This window comes from Somniosus microcephalus, unplaced genomic scaffold, assembly GCF_052327205.1.
Source record: "Somniosus microcephalus isolate GS21.2 unplaced genomic scaffold, FLI_Smic_1.0 unresolved_chr1, whole genome shotgun sequence".
NCBI classification, from domain to species: domain Eukaryota; kingdom Metazoa; phylum Chordata; class Chondrichthyes; order Squaliformes; family Somniosidae; genus Somniosus; species Somniosus microcephalus.
The window spans coordinates 61,137,733-61,158,579 of record NW_028225179.1 but is presented as its reverse complement, the minus strand read 5'-3'; the positions used below and the strand labels follow the sequence as shown (position 1 = coordinate 61,158,579).

Below are 20,847 nucleotides of genomic sequence, written 5' to 3'. Positions count from 1 at the left end.
AGCGGATTTATATATTTACCTCACAGTTTCCGCACATCTGGGACTGAATTCCCGCTTTTAACAATAAAATCGCAGAATTTTTGGCAGTTATTATTTTAAATCTTCTGCAATGTCGTCAAACTGAGGCAATTGGGGATTTTTGTCTAAAGAGCGGGGGCTCATCCGGGATTTCGGTACTCGCCTCTCGCATTTAAATCAGTGGATTTTTCTCTGCGGGAGTCATACCGCTGGACGCCATCTTTCAATGTCTCCGTCTCTGTGTCTTGTCTCTCTCTGTTTTCCACTGATGGACGTCTCAGGCAGGAAAGGGTAAAGAAAGAAATAATGACTGAGACGGCAGGGGACGTATTTAAAAAGTCAAAATCGAACTTTCAGACCGCACCCGGTGAAGTGAGGATGATATTGTTGACTTGAAATATTTCGTGCATCACTTGATGTTGTTGTACATTTTATAGGAACGCGAGATTGGAAGGAAAGAAGCGGTCTGAAAGAAATCTTACGGCTTCGTTGCCAGCTGCTCGTTGGTCTCGGAGTTTGAATCTCGCTCGGGGGGTTTCATTGGTTGATGTGGGAGAGGTTCCCAGGTTCAAATGATGTCTTTTAACAGTTGCAGAATTTGCGCAGATTGAAGCTGAAATGTTAATTGTTCACAATTCAACCGTCCTCATTGGCGATTCTCAGTCCTTGAAGGGCAGCAATGTGGTTTTGCTTCAAAAGTTCATCACCGAAACCTGACTGAACAGCGACTCCGACGGGAGTCGAACCCTCAACCTTTTAACAACCTTTCACAACCATTACCATATACCATTTTCGGGTGGTATTATAAAATAGCACGTCATCAATTATAATTGTGTGATACATGAAGGCTTTCAAACCCCCGCCAGCTCCCGCGGGTTTTGAGACAGCCTTGGGAAGCAGCATTCCCTATCAGCGCCCATATCCCACTTGCTTCTGCTGCTTGCTGCCAGCAATCTGCAACAAATCCATTTGCAGAGACAGGGCGCTAAGGATCATCAGGGAAAGTGGCATGAACTCAAAATCCAAATTAGCGGGACATGATCAGAGGGACAGTTAATGTTCTGGGGTGAGAACTTCGGTCAGAGCTGCAAACAAATAGGTGTAAGAGAGAGAGATAATCTATTTCCTCAGTTGGGAGGGTCCAGCACAATGGGGCATAACCGTAAAATTAGAGCTACCCCGTTCAGGAATGATGTAAGGAAGCGTTTCTTCACACAGATGGTAGTAGGAATCTTGAACTCTCTTCCCGAAACAACTGTTCAGGCTGGGGAGCAATTGACAATTTCAAAATGAGATCGATAGGTTTGTGTTCGGTGAGGATGTGAAGGTTTATGGAATCATCGCTGGTGGATGGATTTCAGATACAGATCTGCCATGATCCAATTGAATAGCGGAGCAGGCTCGAGGGCCTGAATGGCCGCCTCCTCTTTGTATGTTTCTATGACAGTAACAGGACAGAAACATCAACAGCTGCAAACATACATCGCATTTTATTCATATTTAACAGCAAAAATATCCGTGCCGTGCACAACTATGCTGTGGTCAGAGAAAATACGCGAAGCCGACGTGTGGCGCTGTGATCACATCATGGTTAGCGCCCTGCATTGTGGCCGCATGTAACTTCGGTTCAAACTTAAATCACGTCACAGCTCGCTTTGCATCTTCTGTCCTCTGCAGCACCAGCTAATGGAACAGACTGAAAAATCAATCTTTACGACATGAAAAATGATGTTTTGTTGGCGGTGAAAACCTATTCACTCCTTTTAAACCCGCGCTCTCACATGCCTGAGCTTGATGCTCCATAATTCAAACCCGATTCTTCTCCCAGCTTTTTCTTCTTCAACAATCAGTAGCCATTCTTCACTTGCCTCCTTACATTTCATTGTCACTTGCCTGCGGTATTACCTTAATCTAACATTCACTTGCATGTGCTTACGTGGTTAATTTCTCTCTGCTACCACCGCGGTTCATGGGGGCACATGTCCCATGCGCAGCAATGTAAAACCAGTCGATACATTTAGATCTGTGTGACCACTTGACAGATAAGCGCTGCGAAAGCAGGACTGGTCTTTAGAAGGGCAGCGGCCGGATTGTTCACGAAATTCCCTTGGAGAATCTTGTGATATCTTGTTAACTGGATTTTGTTTTGATGCTGGCTGGCGCTTTTCCCAAAACTTTTGCTGTGCGTGAGCGACAGGCAGCGCTACTTAGCTGCCAACGAGGGTTGAAATGTGAGCTATTGGCCCGCTGTTATGTTGCAGTTAGATCAGAAGTGTTCCGTCTTAATCTTAACAATTCTTTTGAAGTGTGTGATTGAACTAAATAGAGGATAAATGGAAAGAGCGCTAGTGGGTGAATGCAGCGATTACAGGAGGTTGGCCATAATTGAAATGTTTTTGAATGCCCATGGCGCGGGACCCTGTGTTCTTTATTAAGAGCGGGAGCAGGGATAAAGATTAACAGAAATAAAATGTACTGTCTTGTTGCGAATCAGAAAACTGCACTGGTCTGTGATCGGTAAAAGTTTGAAATTGAATTAATTTCCAAAGGATAACGTTAAACCTTTCTTCCAGCTCCCTCATCATTTGCTTCTTCCGTTAATCTTTCAAGCGGTGTAAGAACATAAGAAGATAAGAAATAGGAACAGGAGTAGGCCATTCGGCCCTTCGAGCCTGCTCTGCCATTCATTGAGATCATGGCTGATTTCTGCCTCAGCTCCATTCACCGGCGCTATCAGCATATCTCTTGATGCCCTTACTAGTCAGAAAACTATCGACTTTTGCTTTGAATATACCAAATGACAGAATCTCCACAGGCCTCTGGGATAGAGAATTCGAAAAATTCACCACCCCCTGTGTGAAGAAATGTCTTCTCATCTCATTCCTAAATGGCCTACCCTTTATCCTGAGACTGTGGCCCCTGGTTCTAGACTCCCCAGCCTTGGAAAACATTCTCCCAGCATCCACCCAATAATAATGAATGCTTCAATGAGATCCCCTCTCATTTTTCTGAATTCAAGAGAATATAGGCCTAGTTTACTCAATCTCTTCTCATAGGATTGTCCTGCCATCTGAGGAATCAATCTCGTTAATCTTCGATGCAGCCCCCTATGGCAAGTATATCCTTCCATAGGAAAGGAGATCAAAATGGTACACATTACTCCAGGTGTGGCCTCACCAATGCCCTATATATTTGGAGTAACACTTCTTCACTCCTGTACCCAAATCTTCTTGTAATGAATGCCCGCATACCAATTGCCTTCCTAATGACTTGCTGCACCTGCACATTAACTTTAAGTGACTGATATACAAGGACACCCAGGTCCCTTTGATCATCTGCATTCCCCAAGTGTTCACCATTTAGGAAGTACTCTGCCTTTCTGTTTTTTCTAACAAAGTGGATACCCTCACATTTATCCACATTATCTTCCATCTGCCATGTTCTAGCCTACTCACTGAGCCTGTCGAGATCCCCTTGAAGCCTCCACACTTCCTTTTCACAACCGACCAAGCCACCTAGCTTTGTATCACCAGCAAATTTGGAAATGTTACATTTAATCCCCTCATCCAAATCATTGATATAGATTGTGAATAGGTGGGGCCCAAGCACCGATCCTTGTGGTACCCGACTGTTCAATGCCTGCCATCCTCAAAAAGACCCGTTTATCCCTGCTCTTTGTTTTATATCTGTTAACCAGTGCAGATTGGAGTTCGCACTCAGATTTTCCCATCAACGTGAAAATGAAACACGAGGAGGCGAGGATTGCCCCGAACAGTAGATTTCGATTGCTGCAGGAATTGTTCTGTTCCTCTAATATTTCCTTCACCTTGAAAAAGCCTGTTATAACTCACAGGCATTAATGGGTGGTTTTATTAAATTTTGGAGAGTTTCCATCAATAGATTTGAATAAATCTGCAAAAAGAGGAGGTTGGAACTGGAACTGATAAGATGTTGATCACACAGTTAAATTCAAAGTCAGCCTCATTGTCCAATGAGGCAGGAAACCACGAACAAGGAGAAAGGGAATGAAGCAAGGAGGGAAGGAAGGGAGGAAGGAGGAAGGCGCTCTCGATTCCATCTTCTTTCCATTAGAGCTGGGTGAAATACTAGGTTGAGAAATTGGGAGAATTTTACCAAAGGGAGAGAAAATATCGTCTAACTTGGGGACTGTAACATTTTCAGTCTACGTATCTTCCAACTGGATTAACAGTCCTGAAACTTTAACCTCTCACCAACCTCGAACTAACATTATTATCCAAAAGGACTGATCCAAAAATCCCTTTTATTTCAGTATTTCTGTTTCCAAACGGTAGAAACAACCTTTAATAAAGGCCCTTTACAGCACGCATGTCCTGCCCGTCCTCCCAGATTGACAATGTGGAAAATGTGGAGCAGGCTTCTGGAAACAAATGGATTTAATTATTTACCTCACAGTTTCGGTACTTCTGGGACTGAATTCCTGCTTTAAATAATAAAATTGTCGTTTTCTTGCGATGTACTGAACACACTCTGATTTTCAGGCAGTTATTATTTGAAGACTTGTTGAATGTCCCCTGGCCGAGGAAAGTGATGCGATTAAAGTATTGGGGCGCGTCCGGGATTTGAACCTGATACCGCTCGCATTTTAATTGATGTGAAGTCCCAAAACGTAAAACACACCTCTAAGGCACAGAGCCGCTAATCCTGCACAGAATGCTTAATCGCAGCAATGATAATTTCACATACATAATGCAGATATTGTAGATCAGAGACAGCGTTAAGGGAAATTAGAGAAGCGTGCAATAAGGACACAGTAGTCATCATGGGTGACTTTAATCTACATATAGATTGGGCTATCCAAATTAGTAACAATACTGTGGAGGAGGAATTCCTGGAGTGTTTACGGGATGGTTTCCTGGACCAATATGTCGAGGAACCAACCAGAGATCAGGCCATCTTTGACTGGGTATTATGTAACGAGAAAGGATTAATTAGCAATCTTGTTGTACGAGGCCCCTTGGGTCGGAGCGATCATAATATGATAGTCTGAGGTGCGAGTTGGGTAGGATTGATTGGGGAATGTCACGCAAATGTTGACGGTGGATATGCAATGGAAAACATTCATAGATGAACTACAGAATTTGTTCATCCCAGTTTGGCATTAAAATAAAACAGAATGGTGACTCGACCGGGGCTAACAAGGGAAGTTAGGGATAGCATAAGATCCAAGGAGAGGACATATAAATTGGCCAGAAAAAGCAGTAAACCTGAGGATTGGGAGCAATTTAGGATTCAACAAAGGGGGACAAAGGGATTAATTAAGAAGGGGAAAATAGAATATGAGAGTAAGCTTTCAGGGAACATAAAAACTGACTGTAGAAGCTTTTATAGATATGTGAAGAGAAAAAGATTGGTGAAGTCAAGCATAGGTTCCTTGCAGTCAGAATCAGCGGAATTTACAATGGGGAACAAAGAAATGGCAGACCAATTAAATACATATTTTGTTTCTGTCTTCACAAAGGAGGACACAATAACATCCCAGAGATGTCGGGGAACAGAGGGTCTGACGAAAGGGAGGAACTGAAAGAAAGCAGTGTTTGTAGGGAAATGGTGTTAGGGAAATTGATGGGATTGAAGGCCGATAAATCCCCAGGGCCTGATCATCTACATCCCAGGGTAATTAAGGAAGTGTCCCCAGAAAAAGGAGAGGCATTGCTGGTCATCTTCTAACATTTGATGGAATTTGGAACAGTACCCATGGATTGGAGGGTAGCTAATGTTACCCCACTATTCAAAAAGGGTGGTAGAGAGAAAACGGGGAATTATAGACCGGTAAGCCTGAAATCGGTAATGGGGAAAATGCTAGAGTCCATTATGAAAGATGTAATAGCAGAGCACTTGGAAAACACTGGCAGGATCGGACAAAGTCAACATGGATTTACAAAAGGTAAATCGTGCTTGACTAATTTACTGGAATTTTTTGAGGATGTAACTGGTAAAGTAGATCAGGGAAAACCAGTGGATGTGGTGTATTTTGGACTTTCAGAAGGCGTTCGATAAGGTCCCGCATAAGAGATTAGCGTGTAAAGTTAAGGCACATGGGATTGGGGGCAAGGTATTGACTTGGATAGAGAACTGGTTCGCAGACAGAAAGCAAAGAGTTGGAATAAACGGGTCGTTTTCCGAGTGGCAGGCAGTGTCTAGTGGGGTACCGAAGGGATCAGTCCTTGGACCCCAGCTATTCACAATATATATTACTGATCTAGACAAGGGAATTTGATGTAATATCTCCAAATTTGCAGATGACACAAAGCTGGGAGTGCGTGTGTGCTGTGAGGAGGATGCCGAGAAACTCCAGGATGATTTGGACAGGTTGGGTGATTGGGCAGAAGCATGGCAGATGCAATATAAAGTGGATAAATGCGAGGTTATCCACTTGGTGGCAAAAACAGGAAGGCAGATTATTATCTGAATGGCAATAGATTGGGAGAAGGGGAAGTGCAACGAGACCTGGGTGTCCTCGTGCACCAGTCGCTGAAGGTAAGCATGCAGGTGCAGCAGGCAGTTAAGAAGGCAAATTGTATGTTGACCTTCATAGCGAGAGGGTTTGAGTGCAGGAACAAAGATTTCTTGCTGCAGTTGTACAGGGCCTTGGTGAGACCGCATCTTGAGTATTGTGTGCAGTTTTTGACGCCTTGTCTGAGGAAGGATGTTCTTGCCATGGAAGGAGTTCAGCGAAGATTCACCAGGCTGATACCGGGGATGGCAGGAATGACGTATGAGGAGAGATTGAGTCGATTAGACTTATACTCGCTGGATTTTAGAAGAATGAGAGGGGATCTCATTGAAACTTATCAAATTCTGACAGGACTGGACAGACTAGATGCAGGAAGGATGTTCCCGATGGTCGGGATGTCCAGAACCAGGGGTCACAGTCTAAGGATAAGGGGTAAGCCATTTAGGACAGAAATGAGGAGGAATTTATTCACCCAGAGATTGGTGAACCTGTGGAATTCTCTACCACAGAAGGCAGTAGAGGCCAATTCAATAAATATATTCAAGAAGGAGTTGGATATATTTCTTAAGGCAAAAAGCATCAAGGGGTATGAGCAGAAAGCAGGGACTGGGTACTGAATTTGGATGATCAGCCATGATCGCATTGAATGGCGGAGCAGGCTCGAGGGGCGGAATGGCCTACGCCTGCTCCTATCTTCTATGTTTCTATGTTAAATCTCAAATATTGCTCAAATGCTTCAAAATGTGAATATGACATTAAATGTTGATAAATACAGTGGGGGATTTAAATCAGATTCAATGCCAATGGATTCCAAGGTGATCTTCCCTGTACGATAACAACTTCTCTTTTGATTCCACTCATTTCCTCCAAATCAAAGGTGTTGCTTTGGGTACCCGCATGGGTCCTAGCTATGCCTGCCTTTTCGTGAATAATGTGGAACACTCTTTGTTCCAGTCTTACTCGGGTCCTCTCCCTCACCTCTTTTGCCGGTACATTGATGACTGTATTGGTGCTGTTTCTTGCTTTCGCCCTGAACTAGACATTGTCATTCACTTTGCCTCCAATTTCCACCCTTCCCTCACCTTCACATGGTCCATCTCCGAATCTTCCCTTCCCTTCCTCGACTTCTCGGTCTCCATCTCTGGGGATAGTTTATTGACCAAAATTCACTACAAGCCCACTGACTCCCACAATTACCTGGACTACACTTCCTCCTCACCCCGCGTCCTGTAAGGACTCTATTCCATTCTCCCAGTTTCTCCATCTCCGCCGCATCTGCTCCGATGATGCCGCCTTCCACACCAGTACTTTCGACATGTCTTCCTTTTTCCGTAACCGAGGAATCCCCTCTACCGTGGTTGACACGGCCCTCGACCGTGTCCATTCTATCTCCTGCACTTCTGCCCTCACCCCTGCCCCTCACTCCCGGAACCATGATACGGTTCCCCTTGTCCTCACCTTTCACACCACCAGCCTCCACATTCAACGGATCATCCTCCACCATTTTTGCCACCTCCAACGTGAAACCATCTCGTCTGGTTATGAATATCTCCTAATGTCTCTTCACTTCTCTTTTGTTCTCTCCCAGCCTGGCATTTTAATCTTTCATTTCCTGTGCTTTCTCAGTCTTGGCAAAGTGTTTCGACCTGAAACGTTGACTGTAATTCTCTCTCCACGGATGTTGCCTGGCCTGCTGAGTTTTTCCAGCATTTTCTGTTGAGATCTTCTGTGGTTGTCTTGCTTCCCTCTCCCCTTCCTCGCACACGCAGCCGGTTTTTAAACCTTGTTTTTAATCTGCTGCCCTGCTGGGCCAGTGCATTCCACAGTCTCACAACCCTTTCTACAAATATACTTTCACTGCATGACTTCTCTGTTTCTTAGATATTCATCACCTTGAGGTGCAATGGTGGCGTTTGTGACGTCAAATTTAAAGGCGGCCAATTGCAAACACGTCGGGGTCAAATTTTCTTTTGCACAGAATTGAACCTGAATCATTCCAGATGGAATATTGTATTTGCTGCATCACAATAAACAATATCTTGTTATAAATGTCGGCTCATTAGTTCCCCAGTGTCAGAGGAAGAACTGTCTGATCCCCTCATTTATTTCATATAAGACACAAACATAGGGTAATCATTCAGAATCACCTCACAGTTTGACACTGAGATAAACGGGAGATATAGACAGCAATGGAACACATGGCGGAATGGACAAGAGAGCTGGAGAAATAAACAACGGCCTGAGAGTCCAGAAGACAGTGACCGCTAGCTGATAGATATCAATGAGTGGAGGCAAGAAATTGTTTTGGGATTTGGCCCCGTGGCTTATCTGGTCAAAACATCTGTCTAGTAAACAAAAGAATTCGGGGTTCGACTCCCAGCAAGGTCTCTTTTTAATGAATCTCTAGGGGTGAGCTTCTTCTCGTGTGAAAAGGCTAAAATTCTTGTAAATGTAACTGCGGCTGCATTAGTTCTCATTCTGGACGAAGGCTCCAATCGCTGCAGGGCCTGGGTCGAATTTCACCACTTCCTAATTTCTGGCGGTGCTGATTTTTAACTCTTCACCGATAATCCATCTTTTCTAAGCAGTGCCATGTGTTACTTTGTGGTGGTCAGAGCAGAGCTCCAGTACTTGATGTGTCGCGCCGTTATCGTACAGCGGTTAGTATTCTGCGCTGTGGCCGCAGCAACCGCGGTCCGAATCCGAGTCACGGCACAGATTCTTCTTCCTTCCACAATCAATAGCCCTCCTTTACTTTCCTCCTTCAATGTCATTGTAACTTTCCTGCTAACATTCACTTTCACCTACTTAAACCGCTAAATGTGCTCTGCTCCCACCGCTGTTCCTGGGGCACATGTCCCATTCGCCCCAATCTGAGTTGGGCTTGGAAACCAGTCGATACATTTAGACCCCCGGGACCTCTCGACAGACAAGCTCTGCGACAGCAGGGCCGACCTTTGGAACCAAAGCAGCCCGATTGTACAAGAACATTCCTTGGGAAATGAAGTGCACTGGGGAGGCTAACTGAAGAACTGGGATTGTTCACCTGGTAGTTGCCGCTTTTCCCTAAGCAGTTGATGAGCGTGAGCGACGGGAAGCGCTACATAGCTGCGGATGAAGGGTGAAATGTGCAATTTTGGCAAACTGGTTATCAAAACGTAAAATGGAGGCTCAGGATTTATCAAGGAGAGTAAGGGACGCGCTGGATATAATAGACAGGGGAAGGGACGCTCCGGATATACCAAACTGTTTAAGGGACGCTCCGGATTTACCAGGCAGTGTAAGGGACGCTCCGGATGTACCAGACAGTTTCAGGGACGCTCCGAATTTGCCATACATGGTAAGGGACGCTCCTGTTTTACCAGACAGGGTAAGGGACACTCGGGATATACCAGACAGGTTGAGGCACGGTCTAGGTGTACCAAACAGGGTAAGGGACGCTCCGTATATATCTCACTGGGTAAGGGACGCTCCGGATGTATCAGACAAGGTAAGGGACGCTCCGGATGCATCGGATAGGATAAGAGACGCTCCGGGTGTACCAGACTGGGAAATGTACGCTCCCGATGTAGCAGACAGTGTAAGGGACGCTCCGGATGTTTCAGATAGGGTGAGGGACGCTCCCGATTTCCAGACAGGGTAAAGGACCCTCCGGATATACGAAACAGGGTAAGGGATGCTCAATAGATTCTGGAACGGGTAAGGGACGCTCAGGGCCTATCAGACAGAATAAGGGACGCTCAAGAGTATCAGAGAGGCTGATGGATGCAGAGTTATTACTTTTTGAACCACACATTTTCTAATATCAATAAAAGCAAAAGTTGAATCCGAATGTAACAGATGGTCTGTCGTGTCCCACGTGGGGGCAATGAGAAGGTAGAATGGGGCCGGACTGGACATTTGAAGCCCTCAGAAATACATCTATAACTGACACAGATTCCCCCACTCAATACAATAATAAATAATGCAGATACATTTGAACATATTTGTAACGAACAGAAGTGCAAATGCATTTACATCTAACACAACAGCAACTCACAAATACTTTTGTATCTAATATGGACACACACAAATATACTTACAACCATCACCAGTGATTGTTTGATAAAAAAATACTTTAATTGTTTGTCTTTAAAGCCATGATATTTGCATGACAGTTTGCATTGACCTTCCTCCTAAGCCGCTGGAGATTGATGGAGAATGATTTGGGTCCTGATCAATCATTTATTAGGCAGATTAGAACAAGTTTTGAGCGCAAGTCCAATATTAGAAGTCGACGTTAAAAAGAGGCTCACCTTTCGTAAATTTCAATCTACAATCCACAAAGCGAGATTCATAACCCTAGACTAAAGAGTCACTCTGTCTGATATACAGGCCCAATGAACTGGTTATCAAACGTTTAATCAAATGGATTTGCCAGGTATTGTCCATTGCATTTTGACTGAGACGTGTGCCCGCAGTTCCATTCCGGTTCCAAGCCCTCTTTTTACTGTCGATGACTTGCCCGGAATGTGCTTGGAGAAGTGTTAGAATCGCAGTACAGCCCTTCCCACTGTCGCTTCCTCTAAATCTCTGTCCAGGATTTTCACCAGTGCAAGGTTCATCAACCTGAGCTACTGTTTAATTTGTTCTTTGCATTAACTGTGCTGATCCTTTAACTTGTCCCACTACACGGCCTCTCCAAATTTGTCGATTGCACCTCGAGGGCACTTTTCATACGTAAGCCTGCAACATCTGCCAGAGAGAGATTCAATTTCAGCGGTTCTAAAACAATGAGTCGATCGATATCAAACTCGATATCCTCACCTGCACGCTATCGATGCAAATCTCTGCGCTCCTCTGCTTCAGTGATTTCTTGTTTCGCAGCGATGGGCAGTTTACGCTCTCTGAGGCTGCAGTCGCTGCTTTCCACCGGCAGCGGGCGCTTGGTGAGAGCGTGACCGGTCAGTCGGCCTGAACTTCACTGCTGTCGTAACCACACTCACTCCGGGAGCTGGGGACCAGCACACCAACTCATGGGTTTGTTGCCGCGTCTGAAATGCGGCTCCGAACTGTTGCTATTAACAGAGGCAGCGCTGCAGGATTCTGCAATGAACTCTCACACAGTCGGTATCTCTGTAGAGTTTGAGTGTGTACAGAACTGTATAGAGAAAAGGAGAATACCGCGTGGCTGTTAATGTATTTTATTAATCTCTACCTGCAAAACATGATTGAACCGGGGACCTGTTGCTCTTTAGACGGAAGTGATAACCGCTACACTTCGGAAACTGCTGCTCATTAAATAATTAGAGAAACAGCTCAGAACAGCAATTGTCATCTACAAATACTCTTACCCTGCAATACGGATTCCATTCCACGTCGAGGAGTTAACTTTAAGAAAACTGTTTATTCTGTTACATACATCTCATTAGACTGTGTGAGAAATTTGCTGTAATCGTCATTAATCAACCGGAAACTCACATGGTTGACGAATCATGGGCAAAACTTTAAAACATTTCTTTGTTTTGCATGTGATGAATTTTCATCGGTTCTCATTTTGCAGACTGTATTTTAGGAGTTGGGTAAAAATGTTCAGTACTTATGACACCAGGATCTGGTGCAGCCTTTGGTAAATTCACCAGCTCACGAACACATGAGAGTAACTCCTGCTTCACTCTTTCATATAAACCCAGCCAATGCGCCTCAATTAAACAACATTGCACCCCCGCACGATTAGACAACCTGAAATGTGCAAGTAAATGAGCACGGATAACGAGCACCCATCAAGCGCAGCTCTAGTGGCGCAATCGGTTAGCACGCGGTACTTATATAGCAAGTACTAGAGCTCGGAGAAATGCCGAGGTTGTGAGTTCGAGCCTCACTTAGAGCAGTCAATGCTTTTGCTGTGCGCTATTTCGACCGGAGCAGAAGGTACAATTGTTTTTTCCGCTAACTATACACTTATTAGCTGTTCCACGTGAGCTCTTATGTTCCTCAGGCCCACCGTGTTCCAATAACGGATGGAAGTTTTAAAGGAGCCCTTCAGTGTAACTTATTGACAGGAGGGAAGGTGGGGCCAGTTTTAACTGTTAAACCAGCAACTATCAGGCAAAGAATAGTGTGCAGGAAATAAATTCGATTTCAAAGCAGTGACTAAGTCTTTGGCACAAGCGAGAAGATGTGTAAACTCACGAGTTATCTGTACAGGTTTCCGACATCACGTTGAACACAAACAACGATTCACCTGAACATGATGTTGAGAATTACAAGGACGGAAGTTACGTACAGACAATCGCCCAAACACCATATCAACAATTAGGCTATCTCCGACCCTCTTGTTATGGGGAGAATAGTGAGCAGATTCAGGAAAACTGCTCATATAAAGAAGTGGATTTAGGAAAAGATAAACATATTTCAAATTAATGAACATGACCTCTGCGAATTGGGTTCGCACTAGAGCAGAGAAACCTAATGTAACTTCGGACAAAAATCGTCAGCTCCTTGGTCTTGGGGCATGATTCTCGCGTAGGACATTTCACAAATTAAAATGCGAGAGCTTCTGGGCTCAAATCCCAGACGAACCCCACGGCATTTAGATAAAACTCACCAACTCGGTCATCACAACTGGAATCGCTTTTCTTTAAAATAGACTAACGCACTAGATGATCCGGGATTGTGACCACACCCGGTTTAAACAGACACAGAGTGATCCTTGACTGACCACGGCCCCGCCCATTATAGACAGGGCTGATTATCATTGCTTATGAGATCGATGGAAACATAACTGGGGCGGTTTTTATAAAAGGCGGCCGATTACGATACGCAATTATTCTAGGGCGCCAAGTTGAAGTTTGACTCCATATAATATTTCCCTTTATCTACGTCATTTCACTCCAGCCGAATGAACAGAGACCTGAGCACATAATCCAGGCTGACACTCCAGTGCAGTACTGAGGGAGAGCTGCACTGTCGGTGGTGCCGTCTTTCCAGTAAGACGTTCAACCGAGGCCTCAGATCCCATGAGAGTATGCCAAAAAGAATGAGGATTTCTCCCCATTGTCCTGCCCATTATTTACCTCTCAAATAAAGACACTAAAACAGAAAATCTCCTCATTTAGTTTGATAAATATTTTTGAAATTACATTTCCTCCTAAACGATAAAGTTGTTTTTCTGCTCCCTAATCATTTGGCTTTGTTCCAGCTAGTCTTTCATTTGGTGGCAATCGCAAAGGAAGGAAGACAGGTAGGGATGATTCTCCATCTCTGATTCCCGTCCTGCCTTCATTCAAGAACTCCAGTGGTCTGTTTTAATTTTAACAGGATATGACGAGTGCACAGACCTGAATCACCAGTGTGATTTTGACGAGATTGCGATTACAAAGCCTATTTTACGCAAAATTCAGTGAAACGCTCGGAAGGTTTATCAGCATCAATCGTGTAATGGAATAACGACGAGGACGGGGTTCGACACAGGCGTGCAAAGCACAATGGATGAAGCTGCGCTCAACCATTCCAAGGGATATGGGGAGAAAGCAAGGACATGTTACTGAATATTGATGATCAGCCATGATCTCATTAAATGGCAGAACAGGCTCGAGCGGCCGAATGGCCTACTCCTGCTGCTATCTTCTATGTTTCTGTTTCATGCTATTTGCATCTAAGCAGAAATACTCTGAAAGAAAGTCCCCTTCACCGCTTGTCCTGCACGTGCACACAGACCTACAATGTTGAAAATGTACAATCAGCCCATGTAAGTAAAAGGCCTTCCGATATCTTCAGGTGAGGGGCTGTCTGAAATGGTCGGTTTGAAGGCAGATTCAGAACAGGTTTCGCCCAGTTATTTAAACGACCACGGCAGGACTCGAATCTGCAATCATCTGCTAACTGATAGATTCGCACCGAAGTCAAACCCATTATCCATTTGACCACATGACCACTGCTGCCCGGATCTTCTTGTGATGGGGAGAATTGTGAGCAGATTCAGGGAAACAGCTCATATAAAGCAGTGGATTTAGGAAAATATAAACATATTTCATAAAAATGAACAGCTCCTCTGCGAATTGGGTTTGCAACAGCGCAGGGAAACCTAACGCAAATTCGAGCCCAAAATCGGCGGTTCGTTGGTCTAGAGGTCTGATTCTCGTTCAGGGAATTTCGCTGCTTAAATAAATGCGAGAAATCCCGGGTTCAAGTCCCGGCCTGAACCCCGCCAACCTTAACAACGGGGTCATTACAGCTAAATTCGCACACCTGTTAAAAAGACTTATACAATTGATGATCCGTGACTGTGCACTCACTCGATTTAATCATAGGGTCATAATCGCACAGACGGAGGCAATTCAGCCCATCGAGCCAGCGCCGGTTCTCTGTCGAGCAATCAAGTCAGTACCATTCCCTCGCACTATCGCCGTATTTCTGCAAATTTATTTCCCTCAAATGCCGATCCAGTCTCCCCTTGAAAACATTCAGTGTCTCTGATTCCACCACTTCCAACGGCAGTGAATTGCAGGTCATCACCAGTGTGTAATTTTGTTTCTTCACACCCCCCTGTATCTCTTGCCTATAATCTTAAATCCCCTAGTCCTTGTACCATCAACTAGTGGGAAAAGCCGTTCCCTGTCTCGCCTATCAAAACCCGTCATTATCTTGTACACTTCTATCAAATCACTCCTCAACCTCCTTTACTCTAATGAAAACAAATCCAGCTTCTCCAACATGTCCTTGTAGCTAAGATCCCCCTTCCCCGGAACCATCCTGGTAAATCTCCTCTGCACCCGCTCAAGGGCCTTCACATCCTTCCTAAAGTGTAGTGGCCAGATGAGACGCAATACTCCAGTTGTGGCCTAACCAGCACTCTATAAAGTCTCAGCAAATCTTCTCTACTTTTGTACTCAATACCTCTATATATGAAGCCCAAGATCACAAATGCTTTGTTAACCACTCTCTCAATATGTCCTGCCACCTCCAGGGACCAATGTACATTAACTCCCAGGCCCCTCTGTCCCTGCACACTATTTAAAACTGTGCCTTTAAGTGTATATTCCCTCTCCCTGTTCGTTCTGCCAAAATGCATCACCTCACAATTCTCTGTATTAAATCCCATCTGCAACGTGTCTGCCCGTTCTGCTAGCCTTTTTATGCCCTGTTGTAGTCGATTGGCATCATCATCGCTGTTTGCCACACCCCCAGGTTTGGTGTCATCGGCGAATTTAGAAAAGCTACTCCGTATTCCAATATACAGGTCATTTATATATATATCAAAAAGGCAGTGGCCCCAGCACTGACCCTTGGGGAAAAACACTGTCTACCATCCACCAATCTGAAGTACAGCCATTTACCACAACTCGCTGTTTTCTGTCTTTAAGCCAATTCATTATCCAAGCTGCCACTGACTCAACTATTCCATGAGCCTCAATTTTGTTAACTAGCCTTTTATGTGGTACTTTGTCAAACGCCTTCCGAAAATCCATGTCGCCAACATCCATTGCATTCACTTCATCAATCCTCTCTGTTACTTCATCAAAAAATTCAATAAGTTTAGCCAAGCACTTTCTGCATTCCACACATTCCTGTTGGCGCTACTTAATTAGCTTAAACTTCTCCAAGTGCCCGTTAATTTTTCCTTGATTATTGTTTCTAAAACTTTACCCACCACTGATGGCAGCTAGGGAAGATAGGAAAATTATGGGAAGCCTTCTTTGTCTCTAATAGGCCGCACCCCGCCTCTTACTGCCCGCTAACTGTTTACATGCCAGTGGTAGATTTTTGGGTTCCATTTTATGTTTCACGCCATTCTACTCTCATAGTCTCTTTGCCAATCTTATTTGTATCTTCACATCCCCTATCAACTTATTATATTTGGTCTGATTCTGCCTTGAAGAATTCGCCTGATATGCATCATACAACCTCCTTTCTTATTTAAACAGAAAGTAGGTTGTATGATGAATTTCAGGTAAACATCCCCTTTAACCAGATAAATAATGATCTAGGAATGACAGCACATCACTTTTAAACAGACACAGAATGATCCGGGACTGACGGCACATCCCTTTTAAACAGACACTGAGTGATCCTGGCCTGACAGCACATCCCTTTTAAACAGATACAGAATGATCCGGGACTGACAGCACATCCTGTTTAAACAGGCACAGAATGATCCGGGACTGACAGGACATTCCTTTAAAACAGACACAGAGAGATCCGGGTCTGGCAGTTCATCCCTTTTAAACAGATACAGAATGATCCTGGACTGACAGCACATCCCTTTTAAACAGAGACAGAATGATCAAGGACTGACAGGACATCCCTTTTAAACAGACACAGAATGATCCGGGACTGACAGCACATCCCTTTTAAACAGTTATACAATGATGCGGTTTATTCTTGTGCCCCAAGTTGAAATTTTGTCCACTGTCATTTTTTTGTCTTCGCCATTTCACTCGAGCCGAATGAATTGAGTTTAGGTGTCAGCCGTGGCTCAGCGGCAGCAATCTCAAGCCCCACTCCAGAGACTTGAGCTCATAATCCAGGCTGACACTCCAGTGCAGTACTGAGGGTGTGCTGCACTTTCGACGGTACCGTCTTTCTGAAAAGACGTAACACCGAAGCCTCAGATACCATGGCACTATTTCGAAAAGAACGAGGATTTCTCCCCAGTGCACTGCCCATTACTTATCTCTCAACGAAAGACAAAAAAAGAGATAATCTGGTCATTAATGTTGATAAAATCTTTTAAAATTACATTTGTTCCTAAAAGTTAAAATTCTGTTTCTGCTCTCTAATCATTTGTTTTCCCGCTAGTCTTTCATTGGGTTTCAATCTCAGAGGAAAGAATAGAGAGGAAATGGTGTATCTGTGATTCGCAATCTCTGTTCTACGTTTATGCAATGAGTCCGTGTTTATTTTAATATTCGCATGAGCAGCACAGAGGCACAGACTGAAAAGCCCAGTGTGGCCAGCAATGATGAGGATGGGATTCAACCCCACGAGTCCAAAGCACAATGGATTAGTACGAATGACCATCGGTTTTAATGGTCAGTTTTAAGCTGGATTCCGAGCAGAGAAGAACAATTCCGCCCAGTGAGTTAACAGACCGCGCACCACTGCGCTGCTCTCCCCCATAGCCCGAAAAGATTTTCCATTCCGCCTATATATTAATAATTTAAGCTTTGCCATGAGCTAAGTGTAGCATGCTTGGGAGGAAAATGTGACTTTGGACGGAAGGATCTGTAAGGTTTTAGTTGTAACTCTCTTCACTCTTTAGGGTAATCAGAGCTCAGATCAAGCAAAGCTTTAAACTTTTCAAACAAATCGTTTTATTAACCTAATAATACAAGTTTTACAGAGAGAGATTTGTATAACCTTTAACTCAGTGGTGCAACTCAAAACTCAGAATGGTCAATTATTCTGCTTCGGGAGATGGAGAGATGAATTATGTGTTGGTGTCTCCTTGGTGTGTTTCTGGTCAGTCTTCCAGATCTCCACTCCGTTTGTCTGTCTCCTGGACTGTCTCTTGGAATGTGCTCTGCTTTTCACTTTAGAATGGCTGCTCTTGTACCATTGCTGCTGACAGAAACAAGCCTTCCAGTGACTTTCCATTCTCTCTCTCCCATGGTTACACAGACTGATGCTACCGGGCAGCACCGAGTGTGTGCGAAGGTTCCTCAGAGACTAGCGAGGCCTCCTTATCTGCAGCTTCCAGGCAATCTGCAGAACACTTTTGGAATTCGGTCAGCAAAACTTCTTGAAGTAAATAAGTGATCCAGGTCTCTCGGCATTCCTTTAGTTTCCTTAAAACCGGCATTGAAAATTCCAAAATCCTTCCAGAGGGAGCAGATTGAAGAAAATAAATTATTTGAATTAATTAATTACAACAATGAGAGAATCTGCTGCGAGCAGGGTTCGAACACTCGCGGGGAAACCCCAATGGATTTCAAGTCCAACGCCTCAACCACTCGGCTACTGCAGCTGCGAAAACGGCCAAGAAGTTAAATTATCAAATCGCTGACCCTAATTATTATTGGTGATGACGGTTTTGTGATATTTAATTTGCTGCAAGTTCAGCAAGTCCAGAAGAATCGCAGTGATCATTATAATAAAACAAAACTTCCGATATTTAACGGTAATGTAAGATGTTGAGAACAGTATGGAATATTCTGCAGGATAATGACAATAAACAGCAGGAACATTGTGTTCCGCTCCCACAAGACACAGGTCAGCCTCAGCCTCTGCTCCCTGCCCGCCGGCTGCAGAAACCTTGTCTCCAGATTATAAACTCATTCTAGGTTGGAGATAAATATTCAGGATAGAGACTGAACACAGCGGGAGAGATCAAATATATAAAGCAGTTATTTCAGACCAGAGACAGCGATAGATATTCTATAATGGTCAAATCCATCAATGTGTGAATATGACATTAAAAGTGTTTAAATGCAGTGGGGGATTTAAAGTAGATACGGGGCCAGTAATTTCCAAGGTGATCTTTCCTGTATCTCTCTTGCCTCTCTCCCCTTCCTCCGTTGGGATCACAGGTGTTTTTGCACAGAATTGAACCTAAATCATTCAAGTTCAATATTGTAATTGTTGCATCACAATAATCAAAATCTTGTTAAAAATGTTGGCTCATTAGTTCCCCAGTGCCAGAGGAAGAATTGTCTGACCCCCCTCATTCATTTCATGTAAGACACTAACACAGGTATTCATTCAGAATCAACCCACAGATTGAAACTGAGATAAACACAGTGAGATACAGACAGCATCGGGACACATGGCGGAATAGACAGGAGAGGAGAATCAATAAAAAACGGCCTCAGCCTCCAACAGACAGTGACAGGTAGCTGATAGATATCAGTGAGAGGAGGCGACCGCATGGCGGTGTGATTTAGCTTCGTGGCTTAGCTGGTTAAAGCGCCGCTTTGATAAACAGGCGATCCTGACTTCGATTCCCAACAGGGCCTTTTTCTTTGTCCGAATGAATCTCCAGGGGTGAGTTTCTTCTCGTGTGAAAGGGATACAATCCTTTTTAATGTAACTGCGGCTGCACTAGTTCCCATTATGGATTAAGGCTCCATTCGCTGCGGGTCGTGGGTCGAATTCCACCGGTGTCAAAATTTCTGGCGGTGCTGATTTTGGCATCTTCACCAAAAATCGATATTTTCTAAGCAGTGCCGTGCGTGACTTGGCTGTGGTTAGGGCAGAGCTGGCGCAGCTGATGTGTGATGCAGGATCGTTTAGTGGTCCAGTACTCTGCGTTGCGGCCACAGCAACCTTAGTTTGAATCTAAATCACGGTATAGTTCGCTTTATATCTTCTGTTCTCTGCAGCACCTGCTGATAGAACACAGCAAAAAATCAATCTTCTCCACATCAAACAGCGTTTTTTATATTGATGGTGAGAACCTATTTCCTCCTTCAAACCCCGCGCTCTCACATGCCTGAGCTTGGTGCTCCATAATTCAAACCCGCCTCTTCTCCCAGCTTTTTCTTCCGTCCACAATCTATAGCCCTCCTTCACTTTCCTCCTTCCGTTTCTTTGTCACTTTTCTGCGGCATTACCTTAATCTAACATTCACTTTCACCTACTTACACTGTTAAGTTTGCTCTGCTACCACCGCTGTTCCTGGCGGCACATGTCCCATTCGCAGCAATCTGAATTGATGCTTTGAAACCAGTCGATACATTTAGAACTGCGGGACCGCTCGACAGACAAGCATTTAGAAAGCAGGGCTGGCTCTTGGAAGCAAAACAACCGGTTTGCACCAGAAATTTTCTTGACGTCATTGCTAATCGTAATTGGGATTGCCGTCAGTAGCGCATCATTCGATGTCTCTTTGAAACGGGTTTGCTCGCATTCTTGCTTTGGCGTTTCATAGCTGCGAGACGGCCCGTGTTCAAATCCCAGAACAGCCTCGCTCGCTTTTAGTCAAAACTCAGCTTCTTACAGTTCATCGACATTTCAGAAAACATAAATACTTTCCATTAAAAACAATGAGATTTCGTGTCATTTTGCCCATATATTTCGAAATCACAGAGCTTCACTTAAGCAACTGAAAACCAACCAACTGAGAAAAGTTAAAGGCTCCCAGGTTTATTGAGCTTGGTGTCGCATTGGAGTTATTGCATCCTTGTTCGATTCTGGCCAATGCAGCACCTTTACATTTTGCTTTCTGCACCCATGAGATCGCCTGAATTGGGATAAACTTACATTCAGGGTCAATATTCTTGAAACACCCTCTTCCCTGAATATTAGTCAGTCCTGCTTCCTCTAGCGCTGAAAGGATGTGAGAAGCTTGCTTGTGAATTGGTCCTGTGGGTGCCGAATTCAAACCGTACAGGGTTCTGCACTGACCGGGAATC

The 20,847-nt window shown here is 44.3% G+C and overlaps 1 non-coding gene across 1 annotated transcript; it reads left to right on the top strand.

The window, feature by feature from the left end:
- The first annotated feature begins 12,285 nt into the window (after window positions 1–12,285).
- Window positions 12,286–12,383, top strand: trnai-uau (transfer RNA isoleucine (anticodon UAU)). The gene is made up of 2 exons: window positions 12,286–12,323; window positions 12,348–12,383. It is a non-coding gene; the product is annotated as a tRNA-Ile (tRNA).
- The last annotated feature ends 8,464 nt before the right edge of the window (window positions 12,384–20,847 follow it).